Here is a 15,542-nt window from a genome sequence, read left to right as displayed (position 1 = left end):
ATAATTATTTCATTCTTCTTTTGTTTACGTCCGCAGTATAAGGAGTGACCTACTGGGTGCGGATTCCCAGCCCGGTTCAAGTGTGACTTCCGATGTTTAGCCCACATTTTGTAGGGCCTTCCCCATTCAGGGTGGGCAGCGGTCATCCTAAATAGGCCTGCCCAGTCGCAGATGCAGGACCGGATTCTCGAGTAGTCACACGGGTTCTCAGGAAGGCGACCATCACACACCTGCCGCCAGTGTGCAGGTCCAGACTAGTAGCTTCCAGCCTCACTCGGAGCCTGCTACCATCGTCCTTATCCCATCGCCATTGGTCTTTAGAGAAAATGACAGGAGAAATTGCCATTTGCGTGAATTTCTTTAAGGTGGATTACAGCTTGCGAGGAAGTGACCCACACTCTATAATTCTGGAATAATTCATCACGGCACATATGTATGTGACATGTGACTTCAGGTACCAGAACTGCAACGAACTGCCGCGAGCTCAATGATGGCTGAGCGGCGCCTTTACAGCCAGTTCGTCTGGCATGATCTCTTCCGCCTCCACGATCTTGGAGAACCTGGGATATAAGATTCTTCTTCCGCTCGCTTCGCCGTTGGGTCGAAGGGTAGATAATAGATACTAGAGAGGAAAGTGAAAGACACCCTTGGGCTTCGGAAACCTAATACCGTTGGGGTCGAAGAAACCAAGAGTTGGCCGAGGGGGGCCGGATAGGAAAGGAAACAGGAGAAGCCTGACACAAGTAAGTGGAAGTAATGCCAGGCTTAGCTAAGGGCCTGTGTGGTTGCCACTCACATACTCCCGAGACGGGAGCCCCCTGCTATGGATAAATGGCATGCATGCCTTGTGATCTGAGGACATGAAGCACAGACCAAAATATGTCTATACATTGATAGAAAAGCTAAGCAATAGACATAAAATTAATAGAACCATATGGCCTTGCCCAGGCAGTGGCTAGAAAAGGTGAAATGCTGAATGATAAAATCAGGCAACATGTCAATGAAAAAATTAACAAGTCAACGCAACACCAATGGACATGTTCTTCTTTATCCAGGTAATAAATGTGAAAGGCACATCTCAGAGGCCTAAGGCTATATGTCAGTTGTATGCTTTCTGCAAAATGATTTAGTATATGTCAACATGATGACAAAACGTAAAGTCATAGAGGTGCAAAAAGGTGTTCGGCGTTAATTACGATTGCTAAACTTAAGGCAGTTGGAATGAGGACATTCTCTCTCAGAAATGTTTGAACCAGTAACTGAAAGTCAGCAAAGAATCTCACAAACTACTGATGGGGTAGAAGAGCAGAAGAAGAAGAAGAATGTGCTATTACCGATTCGATTAACTGTCACACTTATAGTGAGTTAGACAGAATGTATGAGGTCAGTCATAAGAAATCATATATGTTGGGTAAGCAAAGTATAGATTTAACTGATCATACAGTAGTGACTGGGCATAATGAATTTGAAAGAATACCCAATTTACTAACCTAGTGTTGTTAAGATTTACGGACCTTTGCAAGTATTCGGCTATAGAGTCAAAAAGATATGGTGAAAGGCTCAAACAGTAAGAAACAGCAGGATGTTATAAACCTGTGTTAGTTACTACTCATAGTGTGCCCAAAGGCGCTGAAAGTCAGGATAAAAGATTGATCTGGTGTACCTATACTACTACGACTTGAAGAAAATCATAGAATGGCTACGACTACACACAGCATCAGGTGCGATAGGGAATACAGTTCACATGAATGAATTCATATCGATCATTTCCGAGTTTTGTCAAGCAATTATGGAGACAGTTGTTCAGAGCTCCGCAAACCTACACACAAAAAATTACTGTCTTTATGAGTCATAATATGAAGTTTTAATGGTTTATGGCAGGGAGATCTCGTACATATGTAGAAAATATCCACAACAGAATAAAGGTTTACGTAACATACGAAACGAAATATCTTTTTAAAATTATGATGCAATGGCACGCGCAGTGAACACGAATAACAAAATATAAGGGACGCTGCGTAACTAGAACGTACCAGTAGACCAACAAGAAGGCCGCTGCAACTGTGGCCGAAACGTTATTTTTCTCCAGGAGTAGTTTTGTACAATATAACGCTGTTTTATACAATATCACGCGGTAACTTGTATGTCGATTCACTCTGGCCGCGGAAGCCTATGCAATTATAATTTCAAATATAATTTAATAGTCATAGACACGTATTCCAAATTCTACTGAGTGCTGCCTGTGTAGCCAAAAAAACCCTTGGAAGTTGTGCAGGTGTTTGAATAATTGCTGTGGATGGGGAGGAATCACTGTCCTGGAGGGGAATTTTAGAAAGACTTTTCAATTTGATAATGGAGCGATATATAGTAAACCACTGCTCAACATTCTCCCATATGATGGAGAATGTTGTGGAACATTTGGAAAATTCCAATAAGAAACAGTATATGGATCAGATTTAATCTTCAGTGGTCACATAAATAACTAGATATATAATCGAATAGCTAGAAGTATAATCGAATTAAGAATTATACCATCGAGATGGGACCAGACGTTGTTCGTGATACTGAGCTTCTACATAGAGCATAAGTCGTATTAAGATGGTGGACCCACACAAGCAGTAATTCAGTGTAGGTGATTTGGTACATATTTCGAAATAAAAAACTGGGTTAGGGAAGCCTTACCTCCTGGACTGGTCAATGGAGATATAGAGTTCCAAAAGCACAATGCATAAACCCAAGAACCTACGTCTTAAGGAAATCCAAGCTGAAGACATTGCTGACAGATTTGACACAGAGAAACTGCAGATAAGCTGACACATTTCTCATATAGCATGTCATAAGATGTCGAGGAAACAAGGCTTTTGTGAAATAGCTTGAATTGCCAACGAAGTACAACTTGGGTGAACGTTCACTATTTGTTACATAAACCAGACACATAGACCTCCGACCATGTATTAGAGTGAAATAAGTGCTAAGAAATACATCAGATATGGTGGTGACAGTATTCTCCATATTACATATCCCTTTGTATAAATTATATGGACCTTGTAATGGATATATACAAATCTGCTAGCAAAAACTATAAGACATGTTGAAAATTTTTTTTTGATAAATTTCTTAATTTATCTCCATTTACATTTATCTACGTATTTTTGTAATTAGTTTTGCCAATATTTGTGTGATATTTACGTTCACTGAACTTTCTGAATGATATGTCAAAAGAGGCTTATCTCACTAGGGGTAAGATAGATACTGCCTGCAGAAAATTAAAGAGACCTTTGGAGAAAAGAGAAACACTTGTATGAATATCAAGAGCTCAGATGGAAACCCAGTTCTAAGCAAAGAAGGGAAAGCAGAAAAGTGGAAGGAGTATATAGAGGGTCTATACAACGGCGATGTACTTGAGGACAACATTATGGAAATGGAAGAAGATGTAGATGAAGATGAAATCGGAGATACGATATTAGGTGAAGAGTTTGACAGAGCACTGAAAGACCTGAGTCGAAACAAGGCTCCGGGAGTAGACAACATTCCATTAGAACTACTGACGGCCTTGGGAGTACCAGGCCTGACAAAACTCTACCATCTGGTGAGCAAGATGTATGAGACAGGCGAAATACCCTCAGACTTCAGGAAGAATGTAATAATTCCAATCCCAAAAGAAAGCAGGTGTTGACAGACGAGAAAATTACCGAACTATCAGTTTAATAAGTCACAGCAGCAAAATACTAACGCGAATTCTTTACAGACGAATGGAAAAACTGGTAGAAGCCGACCTCGGTGAAGATCAGTTTGGATTCCGTAGAAATATGGGGACATGTGAGGCAATACTATCCCTACGACTTATTTTATAAACTAGAATAAGAAAAGGCAAACCTACGTTTCTAGGATTTGTAGACTTAGAGAAAGCTTTTGACAATGTTGACTGGAATACTCTCTTTCAAATTCTGAAGGTGGCAGGAGTAAAATACAGGAAGCGAAAGGCTATTTACAATTGGTACAGAAAGCAGATGGCAGTTATAAAAGTCGAGGGACATGAAAAGGAAGCAGTGGTTTCGAAGGGAGTGAGACAGGGTTGTAGCCTCCCCCCGATGTTATTCAATCTGTATATTGAGCAAGCACTAAAGAAAACAAAAGAAAAATTCGGAGTAGGTATTAAAATCCATGGAGAAGAAATAAAAACTTTTGAGGTTCGCCGATGACATTGTACTTCTGTCAGAGACAGCAAAGGACTTGGAAGAGCAGTTGAACGGAATGGACATTGTCTTGAAAGGAGGATATATGATGAACATCAACAAAAGCAAAACGGGAGTAATGGAATGTAGTCGAATTAAGTCGGGTGATGCTGAGGGAATTAGATTAGGAAATGAGACACTTAAAGCAGTAAAGGAGTTTTGCATTTGGGGAGCAGAATAACTGATGATGGTCGAAGTAGAGAGGATATAAAATGTAGACTGACAATGGCAAGGAAAGCGTTTCTGAAGAAGAGAAATTTGCTAACATCAGGTATAGATTTAAGTGTCAGGAAGTCGTTTCTCAAAGTATATGTATGGAGTGTAGCCATGTATGGAAGTGAAACATGGACGATAAATAGTTTGGACAAGAAGAGAATAGAAGCTTTCGAAAGGTGGTGCTACAGAAGAATGCTGAAGATTCGATGGGTAGATCACATAACGGATGAGGAGGTACTGAAAAGGATTGGGGAGAAGAGGAGTTTGTGGCACAACTTGACTAGAGGAAGGGATCGGTTGGTAGGACATTTTCTGAGGCATCAAGGGATCACAAATTTAGTATTGGAGGGCAGTGTGGAGGGTAAAAATCGTAGAGGAAGACCAAGAGATGAATACACTAAGCAGATTCAGAAGGATGTAGGTTGCAGTAGGTACTGGGAGATGAAGAAGCTTGCACAGGATAGAGTAGCATGGAGAGCTGCATCAATCCCGTCTCAAGACTGAAGACGACAACAACAACATGTCAAAAGAAGTAACTTTGTAAAGCTCATGAAACATTTCTCCTGATCAATAATAATTGTGTCATGTCTGTGATGGTAATGAACTGGGGATGTGGAGCATGGAAAGGTACAAAGACACTGTTGATGTCGTGTCGTAAAGTAATTAAGATCTCGAGCAAGTGGTCGCAATTAATACTTATAACAGTGAGCAATTAGTAGTTGGATTTTGCTGAAAGTGCTCTAAACAGACTCAGTAAAACACTAAACAGTGGTATGTAAAGTTATTTTCTGCATAAAGTATAACTTCCACATGTAAAGCATAGTAATGCGTGTCATGTCAGGTGTGTGGCTTGTCGAAGTTGTGAGTTAAGAAGAGAATTGGGTCAGAATATTCAAGAGAGTTGTTCTGTTCTGAATATTATTTGCCAGCCTCTAATAAATATCTCATATCGTGAACATGTAATGGTAAATAGCAGCTCTTTTCTGCGCTGGATACGTATGTACTACACTGTCTCCAACATGGATACTGGAGAAGGAGATCAAAGGAGGCAGGGAACGAGTTGTTAATTGACGGCCGATCTACAGCGTGTGGAATGTAGCAGGACACAGGTAGCTATGGACAAACCAGAGTGAAACATATACAGTACTTGCTTCTCGGCATGGGTTGGCAGAGAGGGAGACAAGGGAATAGGTGGGGAGGAGGCAGACAGACCACCAGCAGATACATACACAGTCCTTCATTCAACCATTCAACTTTATTGCACAGTGAACATGAAGAAGTCTTGAATTATTACATCTGGATATTACACTCATTCAAGTTCATTTTCTTCTTCAAGTAATACTCCGTGCTGAGCGGCGGGCGTAGTAACGAATAGTGGCGCAGACCGGGAAGCCGCTTACACAGTGCAGAGTGGACAAGGCCCGCTACGGTTGCGGTGCAGAGCAAAGCCAGCCAGCAGCGTCAACTCTCTTGATGGCGGGCCCTGACGGCGGGGTGACGCGGCGATGATTTTGGTTGGGGTCGACCTGCGGTCCAATAACTGGAAAGCAGGGTGAGGTGGCTGGTGCAGTGTTTCCTGCATGGGTTGAGAAAACAGGCAGAGGTCTCTCCTTCAAGGCCCGGAAGTGGCAAGAGTTACGGCAACAGTGCAGACAGACACAAATTAAAACGTCATGTACAGCCCAGCTCGCTGAACAATGACGAGCAGCTTCTGCTGCCCTCTGCTGCCACCAGAGGTCTCAGGGTAGCGTCGTTGACTAGTAATCGGAAGTCCTGGGTCTTGGGTACGGACATCACCACTACTTAAATTTTGAATGAAAATCACTATCAGTGTGACCGAAGACTTCTGACATTAGAAATCATCCTCGATATGCTACATCTACATCTACATTCTACATTTATACTCCGCAAGCCACCCAATGGTGTGTGGCGGAGAGCACTTTACGTGCCATGGTCATTACCTCCCTTTCCTGTTCCAGTCGCGTTGGTTCGCGGGAAGAACGACTGCCGGAAAGCCTCCGTGCGCGCTTGAATCTCTCTAATTTTACATTCGTGATCTCCTTGGGAGGTATAGGTAGGAGGAAGCAGTATATTCGATACCTCATCCAGAAACGCACCCTCTCGAAACCTGGACAGCAAGCTACACCGCGATGCAGAGCGCCTCTCTCGCAGAGTCTGCCACTTGAGTTTGCTAAACATCTCCGTAACGCTATCACTCTTACCATATAACCCTGTGACGAAGCGCGCCGCTCTTCTTTGGATCATCTCTATCTCCTCCGTCAACCCGACCTGGTACGGATCCCACACTGATGAGCAACACTCAAGTATAGGTCGAATGAGTGTTTTGAACGCCACCTTCTTTGTTGATGGACTGCATTTTCTAAGGACTCTCCCAATGAATCTCAACCTGGTACCCGCCTTACCAACAATTAATTTTATATGATCGTTCCACTTCAAATCGTTCTGTACTTATATTCCCAGATATTTTACACAAGTAACTGCTACCAGTGTTTGTTCCGCTATCATATAATCATACAATAAAGGATCCTTCTTTCTATGTATTTGCAATACATTACATTTGTCTACGTTAAGGGTCAGTTGCCACTCCCTGCACCAAGTGCACCTAATGCTGATCTTCCTGCATTTCGCTGCAGTTTTTTAATACTGGAACTTCTCTGTATACTGCAGCATCATCCGCGAAAAGCCGCATGCAACTTCCGACACTACCTACCAGGTCATTTATATACACTCCTGGAAATTGAAATAAGAACACCGTGAATTCATTGTCCCAGGAAGGGGAAACTTTATTGACACATTCCTGAGGTCAATACATCACATGATCACACTGACAGAACCACAGGCACATAGACACAGGCAACAGAGCATGCACAATGTCGGCACTACTACAGTGTATATCCACCTTTCGCTGCAATGCAGGCTGCTATTCTCCCATGGAGACGATCGTAGAGATGCTGGATGTAGTCCTGTGGAACGGCTTGCCATGCCATTTCCACCTGGCGCCTCAGTTGGACCAGCGTTCGCGCTGGACGTGCAGACCGCGTGAGACGACGCTTCATCCAGTCCCAAACATGCTCCATGGGGGACAGATCCGGAGATCTTGCTGGCCAGGGTAGTTGACTTACACCTTCTAGAGCACGTTGGGTGGCACGGGATACATGCGGACGTGCATTGTCCTGTTGGAACAGCAAGTTCCCTTGCCGGTCTAGGAATGGTAGAACGATGGGTTCGATGACGGTTTGGATGTACCGTGCACTATTCAGTGTCCCCTCGACGATCACCAGTGGTGTACGGCCAGTGTAGGAGATCGCTCCCCACACCATGATACCGGGTGTTGGCCCTGTGTGCCTCGGTCGTAGGCAGTCCTGATTGTGGCGCTCACCTGCACGGCGCCAAACACGCATACGACCATCATTGGCACCAAGGCAGAAGCGACTCTCATCGCTGAAGACGACACGTCTCCATTCGTCCCTCCATTCACGCCTGTCGCGACACCACTGGAGGCGGGCTGCACGATGTTGGGGCGTGAGCGGAAGACGGCCTAACGGTGTGCGGGACCGTAGCCCAGCTTCATGGAGACGGTTGCGAATGGTCCTCGCCGATACCCCAGGAGCAACAGTGTCCCTAATTTGCTGGGAAGTGGCGGTGCGGTCCCCTACGGCACTGCGTAGGATCCTACGGTCTTGGCGTGCATCCGTGCGTCGCTGCGGTCCGGTCCCAGGTCGACGGGCACGTGCACCTTCCGCCGACCACTGGCGACAACATCGATGTACTGTGGAGACCTCACGCCCCACGTGTTGAGCAATTCGGCGGTACGTCCACCCGGCCTCCCGCATGCCCACTATACGCCCTCGCTCAAAGTCCGTCAACTGCACATACGGTTCACGTCCACGCTGTCGCGGCAAGCTACCAGTGTTTATGACTGCGATGGAGCTCCGTATGCCACGGCAAACTGGCTGACACTGATGGCGGCGGTGCACAAATGTTGCGCTGCTAGCGCCATTCGACGGCCAACACCGCGGTTCCTGGTGTGTCCGCTGTGCCGTGCGTGTGATCATTGCTTGTACAGCCCTCTCGCAGTGTCCGGAGCAAGTATGGTGGGTCTGACACACCGGTGTCAATGTGTTCTTTTTTCCATTTCCAGGAGTGTATATTGTGAAAAGCAATGGTCCCATAACACTACCCTGAGGCACGCCAGAGGTTACTTTAACGTCTGTAGACGTCTGCCCAATGAGAACCACATGCTGTGTTCTGTTTGCTAAAAACTCTTCAATCCAGCCACACAGCTGGTCTGATATTCCGTAGGCTCTTACTTTGTTTATCAGGTGACAGTGCGGAACTGTATCGAACGCCTTCCGGATGTCAAGGAAAATGGCATCTACCTGGGAGCCTGTATCTAATATTTTCTGGGTCTCATGAACAAATAAAGCGAGTTGGGTCTCACACGATCGCTGTTTCCGGAATCCATGTTGATTCCTATAGAGTAGATTCTTGGTTTCCAGAAACGACATGTTACGCTAGCAAAAAACATATTCTAAAATTCTACAACAGATCGATGTCAGAGATATATACCTATAGTTTTGTGCATCTGCCCGATGACCCTTTTTGAAAACTGGAACTACCTGTGCTCTTTTCCAATCATTTGGAACCTTCCGTTCCTCTAGAGACTTGAAGGGGGGCAAGTTCTTTCGCGTACTCTGTGTAGAATCGAATTGGTATCCCGCCGGGTCCAGTGGACTTTCCTCTGTTGAGTGATTTCAGTTGCTTTTCAATTCCTTGGACACTTATTTCGATGTCAGCCATTTTTTCGTTTGTGCGAGTATTTAGAGAAGGAACTGCAGTGCGGTCTTCCTCCGTGAAACAGTTCTGGAAAAAGGTGTTTAGTATATCGGCTTTACGCGAGTCACCCTCTGTTTCAATGCCATCATCATTGTAACGGCCTTGTCAAAGAAAGCGGACGGGAGAACAGTGCAGCGCACTTTCTTGGCCTTGGGGTGGGAAATTACCCCTAAAATGTGGAAGAATCAGCAGTGATCAACGGCATGAGGATGCGGAAGGCAAAGGAAACCACAACGCTAACGACACATAAGGCGTTCCACAGGACATATGGTCTGTAAAAGAAAAGTGTCAAGACGATCTCTCCATTGCCAAAGTTTCCGGATAGTCCTCCACTCGAATGTCTGGGAAAGGACTGTCAATGGGGATGCGACCATGAGCAAAAGACTTAATAACAAACCAAAGAGTAACGATGTATGAATTAATACTTGGAGTTTCAGAAGTTTAACGTGGCTGGGAAGCTATAAAATCTGAAAAGGGAAATGCTTAGTCTCAATCTAGATATAGTGGGTTTTCATTAATGTCATTTGGAAGAAGACAAGGATTGCTGATCAGAAGAGTGTGGGGTAACATTAACGGCAGTAAATGGTATAGTGATATTAGGATTCGTTATGAATAGAAAGGTATGGCAGCGAATGAGTGACTGAACAGTCCAGTGATAGGCTGGTTCTCTTCAGAATCGACAGCAAACAGATACCGCCAACTACAGTTCAGATATATATCCCGACGCCGCAAGCTGAAGATGAAGGTAGACAGAAGATGTATGAGGGTATTGAACGGGTGGTTCTTTATGTAAAGGGAGATGAAAATCTGATAGTCATGGAGGATTGAAATGCGGTTGTAGGGGAAGGAGCAGAAGAAAGGGTTACAGGAGAATATGGGCTTGGGACAAGGAATGAGAGAGGAGAAAGATTAATTGAGTTCTGAAATAAATGTAGGCTAGTAATAGTGAATATTCTGTTCAAGAATAACATGAGGAGGGGTTGTACTGGGAAAACTTCTGGATATACAGTAAGATTCCAGTTAGATTACATCGTGGCAGGCTGAGATTCCAAATCAGATATTGGGTTGTAAGGGGTACCCATGAGCAAACACAGAAACAGATCACAATGTAGTAGTGATGAAGATTTGGTTGAAGTTCAAGAGACTAATCAGGAAGAATCAGTGCGCAAAGAAGTGGGATACGGTAGTACTAAGGAATGAACAGACAAGCTTGAAGTTCTCTAAAGCTGTAGATACTGTGATAAGGAATAGCTCAGTAAGCAGCTCAGTTAAAAAAGAATAGATATATCTAAAAAGTGCAGTCACAGAAATTGTGATGGATGACATAGATACACGGAAGATAAATGCGGAAAATACATGGCTAACATAAGAAATACATCAGTTGATAGACGAAAGGAGGAAATGCCAAAATGTTCAGGGAAGTCCAAGAGAAACGCAAGTCACTTAGGAATGAAATAAGTAGGAAGTGCTGGGAAACTAATGCGAAATAGCTGCAAGAAAAACGTAAAGGAATAGACAAAGAAATGATTGTCCAAAGCACTGGCCTGGCATATGGGAAAGCCAAAACAACCGTCGATGAAATGAAAAGCAACGGCGGTGGCATTAAGAGTGCGACGAGAAATCTACTGTTAAATGTAGAGGAAAGAACAGAAAGGTGGTAAGAGTACACTGAAGATCGCTATGGAGGGGCAGTACATGTCTGATGACGTTATAGAAGAACAAACGTGGGTCGAAAAGGAAGAGATGGCAACTGAGTCAGAATTTAAAAGAGCTCTGGAAGACATAAGATCAAATAAGGCAAAAGTGATAGATAACATTCCATCAGAATTTCTAAAATCGTTGGACTAAGACGTCTATTGACTTTGATGTGTATAAGACTTTCGAAGAAAACATCATCCACACAGTTCCAAAGATTGCAAGAGTTGACAGGTGACTAGGCTATCACAGAATGAGCTTCATAGCTTGTACATCGAAGTTATTGACAAGAATAATATAGAGAAGAATGAGAAAGAATGTTGAGGATCTGTTAGTTAACGATCAGTTCGGCTATAGGAAAGGTAAAGGTACGAAGAACCCAGTTTTGACGTTGCGGTTGATAATGAAGCAGGACTCAAAAAATACCAAGACGCCCTCATATGGTTTGCAGATCTGGAAAAAACGTTTGACAGTGTTAAATGGTGCAAGATGGTCGAAATTCAGAGAAAAAGAGGGGTAAACCATAGGAAAAGATGGGTAATGTTCAATATGTATAAAAACCAAGAGAGAACAGCAATACTTTAATACCAATAATGAAGTGTTCGCATTATAAATGGTATAACAGAAGGATGTAGTCTTTCACTCCTACCGTTCATTCTATACATCGAGGAAACAATGATGGATATAAAACCAAGATTCAAGAGTGAGACTAAAATTCAAGGGGGAAAGATATCGATGGTAAGATTCGCTGACAACATTGCTACCCTGAGTAAAAGTGAAGAAGAATTACAGGATTTTTGAATTGAATGAATGGTCTAACGAATAGAGAATACTAAGTGAGTGTGAATCGACGAAAGGCTAAGTAACGAGAAATAAGAGAAATGAGAATAGCGCGAAAATTAATATCAGAATTGGGGACAGCGAAATCGGTGAAGTTAACGAATTCTGCAGTCTAGGCAGCGAATTCACACACGATGGACGGACCAAGGAGAACGCACAAATCAGACTAGCACTGGCAAAGAGAGCATTCACGGCCAAGAGAAGTGTACTGGTATCAAACATACGCCTCAATATGAGAAAGAAATTTCTGAGAATTGCGTTTGGAGCACGGATTTGTATGGACTGTGGCAAAACAAGAACAGAAGAGAATAGAAACATTTGAGGTGGGGTACTACAGACGAATGTTGAAAATTAATTGGACTGATAAGGTAACGTATGAGGAGGGTCTCCGGAGAATCTCCGAGGGAAGACTGTACGAAAATCAATGACAAATAAAGGGACAAGGTGATAGGTCACGTGTTAAAACACCAGAGAATAACTTCCATGGTACTAGAGGAAGCTGTGGAGACTAAAAACTGACAGGAAGACAGATTGGAATCCACCCAGAAAATAATTGAGGACGTAGTTTGCAATCGCTACTCTGAGATGAAAAGATTGTCACAGGTGAGGAATTAGAGATGGGCCGCATCAAACCAGTCAGAAAACAGCTGACTGAAAAAAGTATCTGCTGATTACACGACAGCACCGGTGTTTCTGGATTGTGTCGAAACCTCAGGAGCGTCGGGAACGTGTGGTGCAGCTAGCGGAAGGGCAGCCAAACTGTTCAATTACATGACGTCGGGCAATGACCTGGTTACGACGAAGGAGCTAATCTCGCAGTTCAGTGACCTGAGAGTGATTACTTAGTTGATAAAAGTACAAAATTTTAACTAGGTAATTACATGCAGGAGAACACTCTATCTTGTTAAAAGATTAGAGTGTGAAGTAGTGGGAGGAAGGTGGTTAGAGACCGTTTTCAGTGATCGCGGTTAGTGCAGTTGATGATATGAAATTGAACGAAGCTGAAAAAGTTGCTGGCTCGCAATGGTAAGGGGTTAATATAATAGGAGAGGCTTTCGAGGAGCACCATTTAGCATACGCCGCAAATCAAGGTTTTGCAGAACATCATGCTATAGACCGAATTTTAGTGGATAATGAGAAGGAAATACGCTGAAGATAGAACACAGGCGTAGGATAACGTTTTTCTCCAGTTGCATTTGAAGAAGCAGAAGGAACAAACTTTGTGGGAGGGTTTAAAAATTTTATCGAATCAGGAGAAACAGCGACGTAAAGTGCTTTAAAGCACAAAGGAGTCAGAAAAATAAGAAGAAGAAATTTTCTGCAGGCATCTAAAACTTCTGACGCATTCATCCCATTTCTAATTTCTCCACTTGCAGTACCATCAGTTATCACATTTGTGGCTGGACGAGATGCTGCCAAGGTTTTGAGCTTTGTGTGGAAGTTAATATGTGTAAAACAGAGAAAAAAATCAGTGAAGGAGACAGTAAACAATAGCCACAAAGATTCCACACGCGAAGTGTTGGAGACTAATACTGACACGATTTAAAAATTAAATCAGCATGTGGATATTATACTGAATTTTCTCATTTTAAGAACACTGATGGAGTGATCTTTTTTATTTAATAACAACATTCCATAGCCTAGATCACACAAATTATTTCTTTATTTAAGACTATCGGTTTCTACAGACATTACTGTCATCTTCGTGTCTTAAAAACCTTTTTTATTGTGAAACACATTCATTTTACATTGGATCTTAAGCCACGTTGTCATGTAGACAAAAATCAGCTCTGGAAGGCCGGCTGAGGGAGTTATTGGGATAGACATAATTATTAATAAATCATACAGATAAGGTTGATTCTTGTTTAGCAAAAAACAATATGTCCACACCGTAAATGGTGTTTGTATTTATTGTGTAGTAAGAGGTTTCAGTCGTACATAGACCATATTCAGACCAGTAGTGTCTCCATTGGTGATGCATGGAATCCATGCGTGGGGGCACTGTAAGTGCGAGAGGCGCCTGTAGTCAACTGCTGAGCTGACAGCAGGTGCCTAACGCACTTACAGCACCTCCTCAGTCAATTCCATATGTAACCAATGGAGACATTGCTGGTCTTAATATGGTCTACGTATGACTGAAATCAGTTACCATGCCATTCAAAAAACATAATTTCGATCAGGAAAGAACGATTTCTGTTACATTAAAATAGAAGATTACTGATGTTGCAATTATCACTTCAAAAATTATTTATTATGGTTTTACATGTGGGGGATTAGCTTTATATTCGGCAGAGTAGGTAGGATATATACCAAGAGAGTTGGAACTTTAATAGTGCAACTATTTATTTACAGCTCGAACAAAATAGATACGTGTTTCAAATTTCTACTGACCATCAAAGTCGTCACCAGCATTGTGTATAACCCGTTGCCAGAGATGGGGGAAGTCGTACGTTACTCTTAGCAGTGCCCTTTGTGTTGACAGTTCGAGCTGCGCGGTCTATTGTCCAACGAATTTGTAGTGTTTCGTTCAGTTTAGAAATCGAGTTGAACTCACGAGGGTTTAAGTCAGGGGAGTGCAGTAGGTGGTATAGGACTTAGCAGCCCAATCAGTCAAACAAATTAGTAACAGCTTGCACTGTACGTGCTTGAGCATTGTCCTGCAAAATGATTATCAGGTCTTGCAGAAAGTGTCATCACTTCTGTCTCGAAGCTGGCCTTAGGTTGTGTTCCAAAAATGAACAGCATAGAGACAGAAGTGATGACACTTTCTGCAGGACCTGATAATCATTTTGCAGGACAATGCTCAAGGACGAACAGTGCAAGCTGTTACTGATTTGTCTGACTGATGGAGCTGCTAAGTGCTATACCACCTACTGTACTCCCCTGACTTAAGCCCTCGTGAGTTCATCTCGATTTCTAAACCGAAGGAAGCACTTCACAGCATTCGCTTCAGAAGTGCTACAAATTCGTCGGGAAATAGACCACGCTGCTCGAACTGTCAACAAAACTGGCACTGCTAACAGTATCCTACGACTTCAACAGCGCTGGCAACGGGTTATTCATAATGCTGGTGACTACTTTGAAGGTCAGTAAAACTTTGATACAGGTATCTATTTTGTACGAGCTGTAAATAAATAGTTGCCACTATTAAAGTTCCAACCCTCGTATCTGAAGTGTTAGAGGTGAGAGGGGAAGCCTGATTTGGACACTGTTTTGGAAAGTAGGAGGTTTTACAGTTGGGAAAGATGAGTGGACTTTTTTAATAAGGAGTGAGAAGCTCATTGTAATGGAGGCACTTTTCTCAGCTTTATACTGTGGGAGGGAGCTGGAGGGTTCTGTGTCCATGGTTTTAAATAATTGGTCCTTGTGTAAGCAGGTGATTGATGGTGGAAGAAAACTCAGTGAAGATGCACATTAGGAAAGTGGGTGTCAATCATCGTAGATGCAGAGGACCTTGCGCATTTCTAGAGTAGGGTGGGAATTTAGTTCGCAGACCACTTCCTCTGACATGATCTCAGGGCCAGACTTCATTACCAAGGCAGTGAGGGAGGGGTTACAGCAAGAAGACTGAAGTTATTTGGTTTGGGAGGCACTGCTGAAGGCAATGAGGGAAGCACAATGGCCGAAAGTGATGAGAGGAATTTTGAGGAAGAGATCTGTGCGGAAGTGAGGTTTGATGGATTTAATAAGAACCTGATA

The sequence above is a fragment of the Schistocerca serialis genome, chromosome 4 (assembly GCF_023864345.2).
Source record: "Schistocerca serialis cubense isolate TAMUIC-IGC-003099 chromosome 4, iqSchSeri2.2, whole genome shotgun sequence".
Taxonomy (NCBI): domain Eukaryota; kingdom Metazoa; phylum Arthropoda; class Insecta; order Orthoptera; family Acrididae; genus Schistocerca; species Schistocerca serialis.
This window is presented reverse-complemented; position numbering follows the sequence as displayed.